At 24.7% G+C, this 12,231-nt stretch overlaps 1 protein-coding gene across 1 annotated transcript in view; it reads right to left on the bottom strand.

The window, feature by feature from the left end:
- LOC106793127 (myosin heavy chain 95F) overlaps positions 1–9,647 on the bottom strand; it is an 18,486-nt gene extending 8,839 nt beyond the window's left edge. The window contains exon 1 of the mRNA XM_014759783.1: positions 9,415–9,647. The gene's annotated coding sequence lies outside the window, so the exon portion shown is untranslated. The remainder of the gene's footprint in view (positions 1–9,414) is intronic.
- Positions 9,648–12,231: the final 2,584 nt, after the last annotated feature.

The raw sequence follows: 12,231 nt of genomic DNA on the forward strand, positions 1-12,231 counted from the left end.
AAATGTTAATAAATAAAAATATTTAGATATATACAAGATTTATTAAATCGATATGGTATAATACATTTTGGTGATCCACTTAATGCATTAGCATGCATTTGCAAAAGATCTAACGAATACCTCAAGATAATTATCACCAGTTAGATACAAGCGAGAAACTCTTGTGTAGAAATAATGCAATACAATTTTTGGAATAAAAATAAATCTCGTCTTCTCTGAGAAATCAAACTTTCTCCTCAAATGAAATGAAACTTTCTGGTGAAAGGGATGAATAGAGATTTACAGATTCGACTTGTTAATTTTGTCGTTAAAAATTAATTAAATATATCGTATTTTCACATTTATATGTACATATATTTATTCTTTTCATAATATATAAAAAAAAAAAAAAAAGAGATGGAAGATAAAATAGTAACTTTTATTTTGATGTCACGTTGTAAAAAAATATTATTAATTCAAATTAATTCGATACGTTTTCACATTTTTAAATATATTATACTTTCTTCGTTTTCATCTTTCTCTTATTAATATTATTATGTTGTTATCACTTTTGTATTATATATTTTTTTGTTAAAGCTGTGACAATGACGTACAGCTTAAACTCTTTGTTTATTGGCGTACGAAGCTACAAAAGTATCAAATCGATATGGATTAAACGTGGCGAACTTCATTCGAAGGCTACAATAAAGCACATAGTTTGTTTCATTTATTTGTCTCTTTTTCACTCTACACACACACACACACACACACACACACACACTTCCTTTGTTAGATATAAATGAAGAAAAATGAAAATTTAATTAAAAAACATTGAAAAGAAACAAAAAAAATATATATATAACACGCTACACTTCTTCGATTATTTTTTCACTTATCTCATTTGCCCGCTTATCCTTGGTAGAAAATAAGTACGTATATCTGAATTTATACTTTTTCTTTTCTTATCGCTTATTACCTTTCGTGTTATCAAGATAAACTTTCTAGCTTCCTACATACGTGAATCATTGACTGGCACGAAAAAAAAATAGGAAATAATACATTTTCTAATTATCGATCGTTCAATTGTGTGTTTGTGTGTATTATACTTTTTTTACAATTCGATTCTTTTTTCGTAGCTAGAATAGTAAAAGAAAGAAACAAATAAAAATTAAATTATTTCATATTATTCAAATTTAATATATATAGAATAATATAAAATATATTAAAGCACGAATGAAATGAAAGACAAATGTTTATGAAAATGGAACTCCTAATGTCGATGGAAACATTGTAAAAAAGAAAAGAATAAAATTTATATTATAAAAGGGGAAAAAAACAATTGTACAAGGTTGACAAATATTGAATCTATATATATAACTTTCACTATATAACGTGAAAGTTAAATTACAATTATTATTATAATAATTTAATTTTATTGTTCTGATAATAAGAATATTAAAAATGAATAGAAAAGATATACGAATGTATAACTCAAACCCATGAATCCAGAATTTTTGATGTATTTTCAATTGATTATATTCTTTTTATTTTCTCAACAAAATATGTAGGTTTCGTGAGAAAACGTTCGATTGTATAAAATTACATGATGCGTTGTTCCTTTTATTTACGTCGACGAGCCCTTCACAGTGTTAAATTACTTGTAGAAAACGTAACTGCATGATCAAATGTATAGTTACGTATTACAAGTATTGCATCGTCGTTGCGCATACAGAAACCGGCGCACCATGACGGGATTTGGAAAAGTTCTATTACAAATTGTAATTGTGTGCTGCCAAGGAGAACGTTTTATAGGAAAAGATGTCACTTTTTCTTGTTTGACAAAAATAAAAAAGAAAAATAATATGTATATATGTTACTGGCAAAGTACGAAATCCGGCATTTTACAGAATGCCTGTTAAGTAATGCCTAAAACTAGTCGAAAATGTACGAAATGTATTCATATTTTATTTCCTAGGTATTCTATAGAAATTTATTGGATCAAAATCACCATCTTTTTTTCGTCAAGGGATTCGACAGTTGCTTAAAAAATGGACCAAAGTCCATTCAAATGAACCAAATCAAGATTATTGTGAAAAATAACAGATCTATGGTTATTTTATAAATAAATACGAAATTTCTTTAAACGGTATCGAATTAATTGCTACATTTGATATTTTTTTAAAACTTGTAATTAAAAATAATTAATTAGTAATTCATAATTATTTTCTGACAGATGAGCTAGTACATGTGAACTTGAAGAGAAATATTGATCCTAGGAAGAAATTTTAACGCGTTTGCATAAATAAAAATATTTATTTATTACAATATTTCTATTTATACGATTTAATATTATTATTGGAAAATTATAAATTCTTATTCGTGACTGTAAAACTAAATAAGTACATTACTTATTAATTAGTTTAAATTTATAATAATTAGTTAATTATATCTAAATTTAATGTGTATCTAATTTCTTTGATTAACGATTAAATATAATTATAATAATCACGAATTTTGTCATGTTTTATTATAATTGAAAAAGAGGTGAAAAAAAAACAATGGATCATAATATAAAGAATAGATTCCATGTAAATGGGATGAAAACAATTAGAGGATTTCTTGAGAGGAACGAACCAGTTCTCATAAAATAAAAGTATGTTGACTTTCATCTGATAATGATAACAATAACAATATTACGTACGAATTCGCGCATACAATCATTTTCGTTGAAATCTCTAATCACCGTATCTACCTACATGTGCGTCTGTGTGTGTGTGTGTGTACAGAACGAGTCAAAAGTTATTAATTGTAAAAATAAATAAATAATTTTCGGCATTAATTAGGGCTTGTAGTTTTATGATTCTAAATAAAAACATAAATTTGGTCTGAAAAAATAAGGTACACATAGTTCGGTTATCTACGGTAATCTTCGGGGATCTTCGATAATCACGTAGAAACTTTTAACCCACCCTGTATATTTGTATACATGTGTATATGTATATATGGTCGATCAGGAAAGAGCAAAATCGTCTCTTTCACTTCGCCGTTCTCTTCACATCCCGTTAGAGATCTCGTAACGGTAAATGCAGCCTGTTGATCCTTGCATCGATCCTTGAATCTTCCTCTTTCGAATGGCAAATCTTCTTTGAATTTTTCGACCGCGAATATTTGAATAGACCAAATATCATAGATTTCAAATAATATTGTTTATTGTTCGATATTATAGGAACAATTAATTCTCATTGTAATCGTTGGTATCTTTCGTGTATTTAATTTCGAAAAAATATTGTTTCTAAAGTACATTAATGAACGAATAAGAAAACGTGAAAGAAATAAATATTAACAAAATAAAATTAATTTTTTTTTCAACGTCTACCTATATATTTTACTTTATAATCAACAAAAGTTATATTCCATTATTTGTTTTATTTTTCGGAAAATTAATCCAAAAAATTAACTTTTATGTATATATAAATTTGTACACACAATATTATAAATATTTTTGTAAATTTATATATACAAAAAGTATGCACGTATATTTCTCATTTACAATTTATTTACATATTCATATATATATATATCTTGATATTAGTGTATATATTTAAATATACACATATTTATCAAAGTTTCTATATACACGTGCATTACGAAAATTTGTTGAAAAGTTTCGAGCTTCTACTCAATTTCTATTAATTGTTTTCTTTTAATAAAAGTATATTGGACCGAGAAAACAAATTGTTTACTTTAAATTTTCTTTTTAAGTAAAAAAAAAAAAAAACAAAAAGAAAACAATTCTACAAATATTTCAAGGAAAACAAAAACAAAAAAACAAAGTAAGTAAAAGAACTTGAGATAATGTTTAAATAACAAAAAACATATAAAATGTAAACGAATAGCGTAAAAATAATTTTCTTTTGTTTTTTTTTTCAAAATAAATAAATTTATGTGTGTGTGTGTGAATAAAAAATAAGGGAACAATTATGAACAATTATTGCTTGTGACTCTTAATCGAGGAAAGAAGAAAAAGGATTAATGATATTTCAATTGAAATGGAATGAATGAAGTAGGAAAGGAAGCAGGAAGCAGCAGGTGGAGTTTTGTAGACAGGAAAACAGGGAGATACGCGTGAGCGCGTACACATGTTAGTTTCGACGAATTTTTAATGTTGAAAACAGACGCAGCCGACATTCGATGTACGACAGAAGACAAAACAAAACAAAACAAATGAATTTGGCGCCTAACGTGACGGATGCACAAACGGATGCTTGCATATGTGAAACGATTCCGGAGTTTGCGTGATTATAAAGACTTTGTTTACGCTTGTTGAACATTTTTTAAAGAACATTCAATCATAATAATTATAATAACAATAACAATAATAATAATATTAATGGTATTAGAAAAATAGATCGGGAGAAAAGTTGATTAGAAATTGTAATTTCTAGAAAATTGGCTTACTCGAGTAGTTTTAATAACAATGACCGATTAGATTGTATCGATTAACATAAAATTAGAAATATATAGAATGAAATAAAATCAAATCATAATTATTCTTTTTTTTGGATCAGTTGATCTTCCTTCCTCCAATGGTTATGTTTTACTAATTTTTTTATTGCAAATTTATTTCACGATCGCATTTAATTGGATAAAAATATGTAATAATAATGTTTTGATGTTATGTATCTTAAAATAACGAAACAAAAGGAGTAGTAAGTTTCTACATTTTAAGCTTGAAAGATCATAAAGATCCGACTCAAATTATAAACGACTTTAATACTTTATATATATAATTACGTGTATTCACATAGACAACAATACACATGCACACACACGAATTAAATTAACCAGTCATTTTACGAAATAATGCACGGTGTATATTTGGTTGTCCCGTCATTTAAATCATTAAGATTGCCATAAGCGAATTTCACGATAAAAAAAAATAGAATTTCTAAGATATTAATATCTCTATGAATAGAATTAAACAAAATACAAAATTATTATTATTATTATTAGCTGCTCGTGTTATGAACTCGTAAATATTAAATCCCGCCAATGTTCATTGCTACCCTCTCATATCCTATTTAAATAAATAAATAAAAAATAGATAGATTTGAACGCAATCCTGTTTTTTAAAAAATTATTATCTAATATAAAAGACACATTAAAATATGAAAATTATTAAATGTAAATAATAATTTATCGTATTTAATATGAAAATAATTAAATAACATATAAATATTTAAATTACTTAACATGAATGGTACAAAAAAAGAAGAAGAAAATAACTACAAGATAGGAAAGCATGATCAAGGCTAAAATACTACTTAAAATAAAAAGCTTTATTTACAATTACACACACACACACATACACAAGTAAATACAATCATTTCTATTAAACTTTGATCGACCGATTAAGCAAGATAATAATTATTTACGAACGTGATCATAATCATGAGATAATCTTCAATAAAAAATTTACATGAACGAGAGAGAGAGAGAGAGAGAAAGAGAGAGGAACTTGATCTGAATAAATTTTTCTAACGGTGGGTAAGATCAGAAACGAGCCGAACATGAATCATGATGTCGATCCTCATCTCACGATATATAAATTGAAATAGAGAAAGAGAAAGAGAGAGAGAGAGAGAGAGAGATAGAAGTAGCTGTTTTACGTGCGAACGAACGATACTTTTCCGTGTGTTCTTGCATAAGAGACACTATACGGAAAACTGAATGACTGTTATTATGATACCGGTATGAAATGCCAGACAGTGCTAAAGATTTTCAACTTACATTAGCACTAAAATCTACCATCTTTTATTTACATCTTTATTTTGTATGACTCTCTAAAAATATACGTTCTAGATATTATTATTATTGTAAATCAATACTTTTTTTTATGACATTAATCAAGAAAATTTTGGTGAATTGTTATCGTATAATTTATAATAATTTATTAGTAGTAACAATTTAAAACATTGTAAAAAACTTTGTAAGTTGTGCAATAAAAACCTGATTATATATATATATATATTCCTAATAATACGTTCGTAAATAATTATTATACTATATATATATAGTAGTAACAATTTACGAAATTATATTATTTTTATTTTTTGAATTAATAAGAGACACATGCTTAATATAAATATATAAAATAATTTTGTTGTCACTTTAAAAATAAACACTATAGGTAGACTATTATCATCGCCATAGTCATTGTTTTCTTTTTATACCAATTAAATACATTTTCTTGAATTGGTTTCATATTAGTTATGATCATAAATTATTGTGTAACGATTTAAGAAATTAAATCCTTTTTCTGTTAATCATTTCATATCAAATTATAACCATTAATTAGATTTTACGATTTAAGAAATTAAAAAATTATTTTTTTTATATTTTGATATTTACAATAGACGTATCAAATATTTTTATATATACATAAAAATATAAATTAAAAAATGATCTTATAGGAAATAAAAAATGTTGATTATATTTGAGGGCCGAAGCAACCGTCCCACACTCAATCTAATCGTTTATAACGCGTTTGATGATGGAGATCGTGCGAAGGTTGTTTTAATTAATATTGAACGCTCTGCAAAATGATCCTGTAATGTATATGATATAATATCAAGTCAACTATTCTACATATATTTACATCCTATGATTTATTCGTGATTCATTTGTGATTTATTATTTCACTGGCTGGAAACATTTAAAAATTAAAAATAGATATTTATATGAATAATAATAGGAAATAATTAAAAAAAAAAAAAACAAAAAATGCACGTAATTAAAAAAGAAATACAAATTCAATTACTTGTATTATGATTAAAAAACATCATTAATTTTCAATAAAAATCTATTATATTCTAACTAAATACAAAGTATATACATGCATATGACGGTAATTATGATAGTTGCCTAAGTCAACAAATTCTACAAATTTATTTGATGATTTATTTTATAATATAAATAATTTCAATATAAAATTCATGATTACCGGTAACATATATACTATGTTAATTAATTAATTAATTATTATTATATATTTATTTATATATTTTCTTTTTTAATACGACCTAATTTTAAATCCTTCAAGATTTTATTTCCGTAAAGATAAGAAAGATATTTTATTTTGTTAGATTTAGGATTAGATTTTTCTTTTATTTCTGGTTTTTTTCCTCTTTCAGTCGAAACCTGGCTTACGAAAGATAGCAAGCCGGAACGAAGGGAGATAGAAGAGTGTACGTATATGTATATATATAAAAATGTGTATGTGTGTGTGTATGCATATATATATATATATATATACTGTCGAGTTAATTCACACGCATCGCCTTCTCTAACATAAGTTCGTGCACCTGCAAGCTTCGTTCCACTCTCGTAATTCTTGACTAAATAAAAGAAGTATCGTTTCGTGACTGACCTCTCTTCTCTCTTCTTTTCTTTTTTTTTCTTTTCTTCTTTTCTTTTCTCTTCTCTTATCTTTATTTTCTTTTCTTCTCTCATCTTCTGATATGTACACAAGACGTAAGCTAATGAGATCTCAAATCTAACAACGTATGTAAGTACTCATTTACTTACATGGAAAAACATTTTCTACACACCCTATATATTATAATAAATACCTAATATCTTTTTTTTTTTTAATTACAACAATTTTATAACATTGTCTACAAATTTTCATTTGTTTAACATGAATTAATTTCTAAATAAAAATGTATATAGATATATAAGAACATACATAACAAATATTTTATATAAGTATATTATTATATATATATATAATTTTTGTTTACTAAATTATAAAAAAACATATGTATAAAAGAAAAGTTTATATATATATTATGTACAATCTTATATATTTTCACTTTATTGTAATAGAAATTATATTTGATTAGAATTTATATGAAATAAAATTCTGTACATATGTTATAAATATTGTATTGTTTTTTCATTATAACAATTTTGAAATATTATCTATAAATATTAATTTATCTAGCATATAAATTATAAATAAGAAAAATTCATTAATACACTTGAGAACGTAGATAAAAATATATTTTAAATGTATATTACGTACATCCCCCGTTACATATTGTTTCATTATAAATGCAATAGAAACTATGATTACGATTAGAACGTACGAACTAGTTTCCACGGGACCTCTTACAAAATTCCACCAACTTGTTCCACGGTGAAACGTTCTCGTTACTGGACACGTTCAAGCGTTATCATAGTATAGTTACTAACTCAGCATTTCATACAATCTCTTTTATAAATTTTGTGTGAATCAAAATTATTCACCTATATATATTACTAAGATAATTGTATTAAAAATAAAAAATCGTAAGAATATTTATTTAACGATAACAATAATAGGGATATTCCGATTGTACGATTAGTGATCTCTTCAATAATATCAAATAAATTTGATAGAAAAATTAAAAAGAGAAATTGAATTATATATCTGTTACAATACATCGTTGAATCATAAATGTTTAAATATGATCAAGAAAGATAAAAATGTATGGTAATAAAGTGAACGAATATAAATATAACATCAAGACATATGTTAGGATAGATTGAACTTTAATTTTCGATAACGTGCAAGGTACTTGTCAATGACTATAATGAAATAATAATCTATAATTTGTATTCTATAATCGCAATCATTAATTTGTATAAGTTAAATACTTATTATTATAATAATATTATTTATCTCACATTTTTTGGATATATAAATATTACAAAAATAATAATAATAATTACATATAATTTTACTATATTATAATGTGTGTGTTTTAAAAAAAAAAAAGAAAATAAAACGTTGCAAATATTTTATTTAATAGAGAAAAAAAAGGTTTAACCACATTTTAAAGATTAAATATAACAAAAAGGTATTAGTCTCTTAGCAGGTATTAAAATCATTTAATCGGATATAAGGGTGAGATACAATTCAATGTAATCAGTTAAAGCCATTGAGATTATTTTTATTAAATTTTATCAGATCAGAATTTTCTACGAGCAAATACCATTTGCGGAGATAGCAAGAGAATTAGCTTGCATAAGCGACGAGGACACTAAGGTGAAGCCGTATGTTCATCGTAGGTAGAGAAAAAAGATATTCTATTTGGATATTTTGTTTTTATCAACTAACATCAAAAATAATCAATAAACTTTATATATATATATACATTAAAATATTATATTTATATATTTTATATGAATAAATAAATAATAATTAACGAAAAATAATCGAGATCAATAAATTAATATAAATGTAAAAACACTAAAAATACTAATAAATTACTATTATAAGGGTGGGGGGCGGGGGGAATGTCATATTTATTACTATTTATAATTATTCCAAGTAAAAACGTGTTGTACATTAAATAATGAAATGAAATAATTCATTTGTCAAAAACTTACGTCGTTGACGAATTTTCTTCTCCGTCCTTCCCACACATATACGACGAACTTCTAGATCACCGTGTTTTATTTATAAGAATAATATACATATACGCGTATATTTATTCGATATAATTAAGAAAAGGAACGAAATAACTAATGATAATCGCGAATAGAGAGAGAAGAAAAATAATGAAACGTTCAGAAAAATAAACTGTACGGCACGGGGACCGACACGCAACTGTCGATCTGATTCGTAAAGTCAGCTTTGTCCGTTCGGTAATCTTCGTGCGTTTCCGTTTTTCCTACTCGGCAAATGGTAGATCGTTTAAGCTGAACGGTATCCTGTTGAGATCGACGTGAAAATATGATCGTATTGACGTTTTTTTTTTTAAATTCTTTAACAATTATCTCTAATTTAAAGAGATATCGAAAAGTAAATAATTATTTTTATTAAATTAATTATATTATGATTAAATTATTGTAACGTTAAACCGATTTAACATATTACGTGGATAGGAATTATTAAATAAGTTGTTGTTTGGTCCTATCTCGTTATACATGGTGTACAGAAAATTTCTAATCTTTTTCATAACAATGAACATAGTTTTTATTATTATATAAATATTAATTAATATATATATTTTATATGTATACAATTTTGCACATGTTTTTTAATGATATATTTGTATGTTGACATATATTTTTATTTTTGTATTCTTATAGCGTAATTATATTAGATCGTTATATTTTTTTAATGAAATTTTTGTACACTCTATATGTTTTTCTAGATATTAATTATTTTTATTTAATTATTCAAAACCGATCAAGGAGAGTACGTTACAATATTATACAAATTTGCAATTGATTGTTCTACAATCGAGAATGAATTGTTTATTTTTAATTTTTCAACTACGTTATCTACAACTCGTTAAATTCTGACATGTTACGAAAATTTTTGATAATATAGGTAATCGAACTTAACGAAAGAAGATAAATATATATTGTTAATTTTACCGACAGAGTATAAAACAATACTTTCTACTTTATCAACTGATAAAAACTTTACGCACACTTGTTCATTATATTATATTGAAAAATTTTGTTTATGTTGTTCAAAAGAGAAAGTTATATTTCATTTAAAAATTTAAATATTAAAAAAAAAAAATTATAACAACTTCGTACAATAATAAAAATGATTCTTTTTTTTTACTGATCCATTGCTATAGACAAACAGAATTAAACTAATTGTATTCCCATAAACCTATTTAATATAATATTCGAGTATTTATTTAAAAAATTGTTTTCAAAATATGATTCGAGAAAGTTCAATCTTTACAATTTTTTATATGACAAATATTTCGTAAGTATTTATATCGACGAATCAGATAAGAAACTTCACTGATTATTTGATTTCTCATGATATAGTGTTTATGTTGCTACAAAATTATAAATTCTATATCTATGTTAAAATAGAGTAGAAGATAAAAAAAAAATTCCATGATTTATTCTAATCCTCTATTTTTCTTTCTTTATAAATTTTTATATTGAATTATCAAATAGCAAGATCTTGTCAATCATGTTAACATGAAAATTAATTGTAATCGCTAATTGACAAAAAAACAAGTATAAATGTTCAAAAAAATAACCACTAGATTAATAAAATCTTTGATCGATATCTATCACCTTTTGAGATAAATATTATGGAATTTTTAATGACTCAATGTTCGTGTGACGTGTGGGTTGTATATCTACAACTAATTTTGAAGATCGCAAAAGTATGAGCAAAATTACAAAATTTCTAGAAGCACAAAATTACTTGAAAATTCATTTAAAACTAGTTTAGCAATAGTAAATGTATAGTATATCTATAAATTTATGTTAGTGAAAGAGAAGATAGTATAGAATTTAAATTCAGGATTTAAGGGGTTGCTAAGTGGAAAAATTTGAAAAATTTTACTATATATTATACTATAACATATTATCATTATATTAATATTTATAAATATTAATATATCTACAAATTTATTGCTTTAATAAATAAATTTAATTATATATATTTGTAATATGTAAAACACAGATATATCAAAAAAAAATATAGAAGCATAACAGTACTGAAAGTGCATTTAAATTTCGAAATAAAAAGAGGTTAGTCAAAACTGTGAGAAAATGACCTTAAGATATCTCCGAGCAATTAATTTGAACGCAACATTTTTAACGATGATCTTGCTAATAAAGAATAAAAGGAAAAATAAATGAAAGATCTAAAAGTTCTAAACGATTCTGGAACACCCAATAACTTTCTACTTTCACTATCTCGATTTTACATTCGAAAATCTTTAATAACTTGAGATTTATCATCCGCGTCTAAGATTGTATTGTCTCATTTATAAAAAAAAAAAGAAAAAAATGAAAAGAATGGAAAGGAAAACAATAAAAATAAGAAAAGGAAAGAAGCGTTAGTGGGAATAGATTGCAACGGTCATAAGTAAACTCATAAAGTACGAAAGAAATCGAAATGTTAGCTAAGCGTTACCTTTAAACGAATAATTTCAAGGTATAAATAAAAATAAAAGTCAATTTAAGAAACCGCTTGCTTTTGTATCTCAATAAATCAAATGAGATTGCTAGTATTGTTATTTACATTTTTTTTTCCCCCTTTCTTTTCCATTTGTCACATCGTGCTGTTGTAATTTCTTCGGAACTTATTACAACATTTATGATTTCCTGGAAAAATATCTTTTCTTGTTTTTTTATTATACAAAAATATAAAAATTCTCTCTCGTATAATAACAATAATTATTATTATTATTTTAGAATTCTATACTAATTCTAAAT

This window comes from Polistes canadensis, unplaced genomic scaffold, assembly GCF_001313835.1.
Source record: "Polistes canadensis isolate GaletaPanama2010 unplaced genomic scaffold, ASM131383v1 scaffold_11, whole genome shotgun sequence".
In the NCBI taxonomy this organism is placed as follows: Eukaryota; Metazoa; Arthropoda; class Insecta; order Hymenoptera; family Vespidae; genus Polistes; species Polistes canadensis.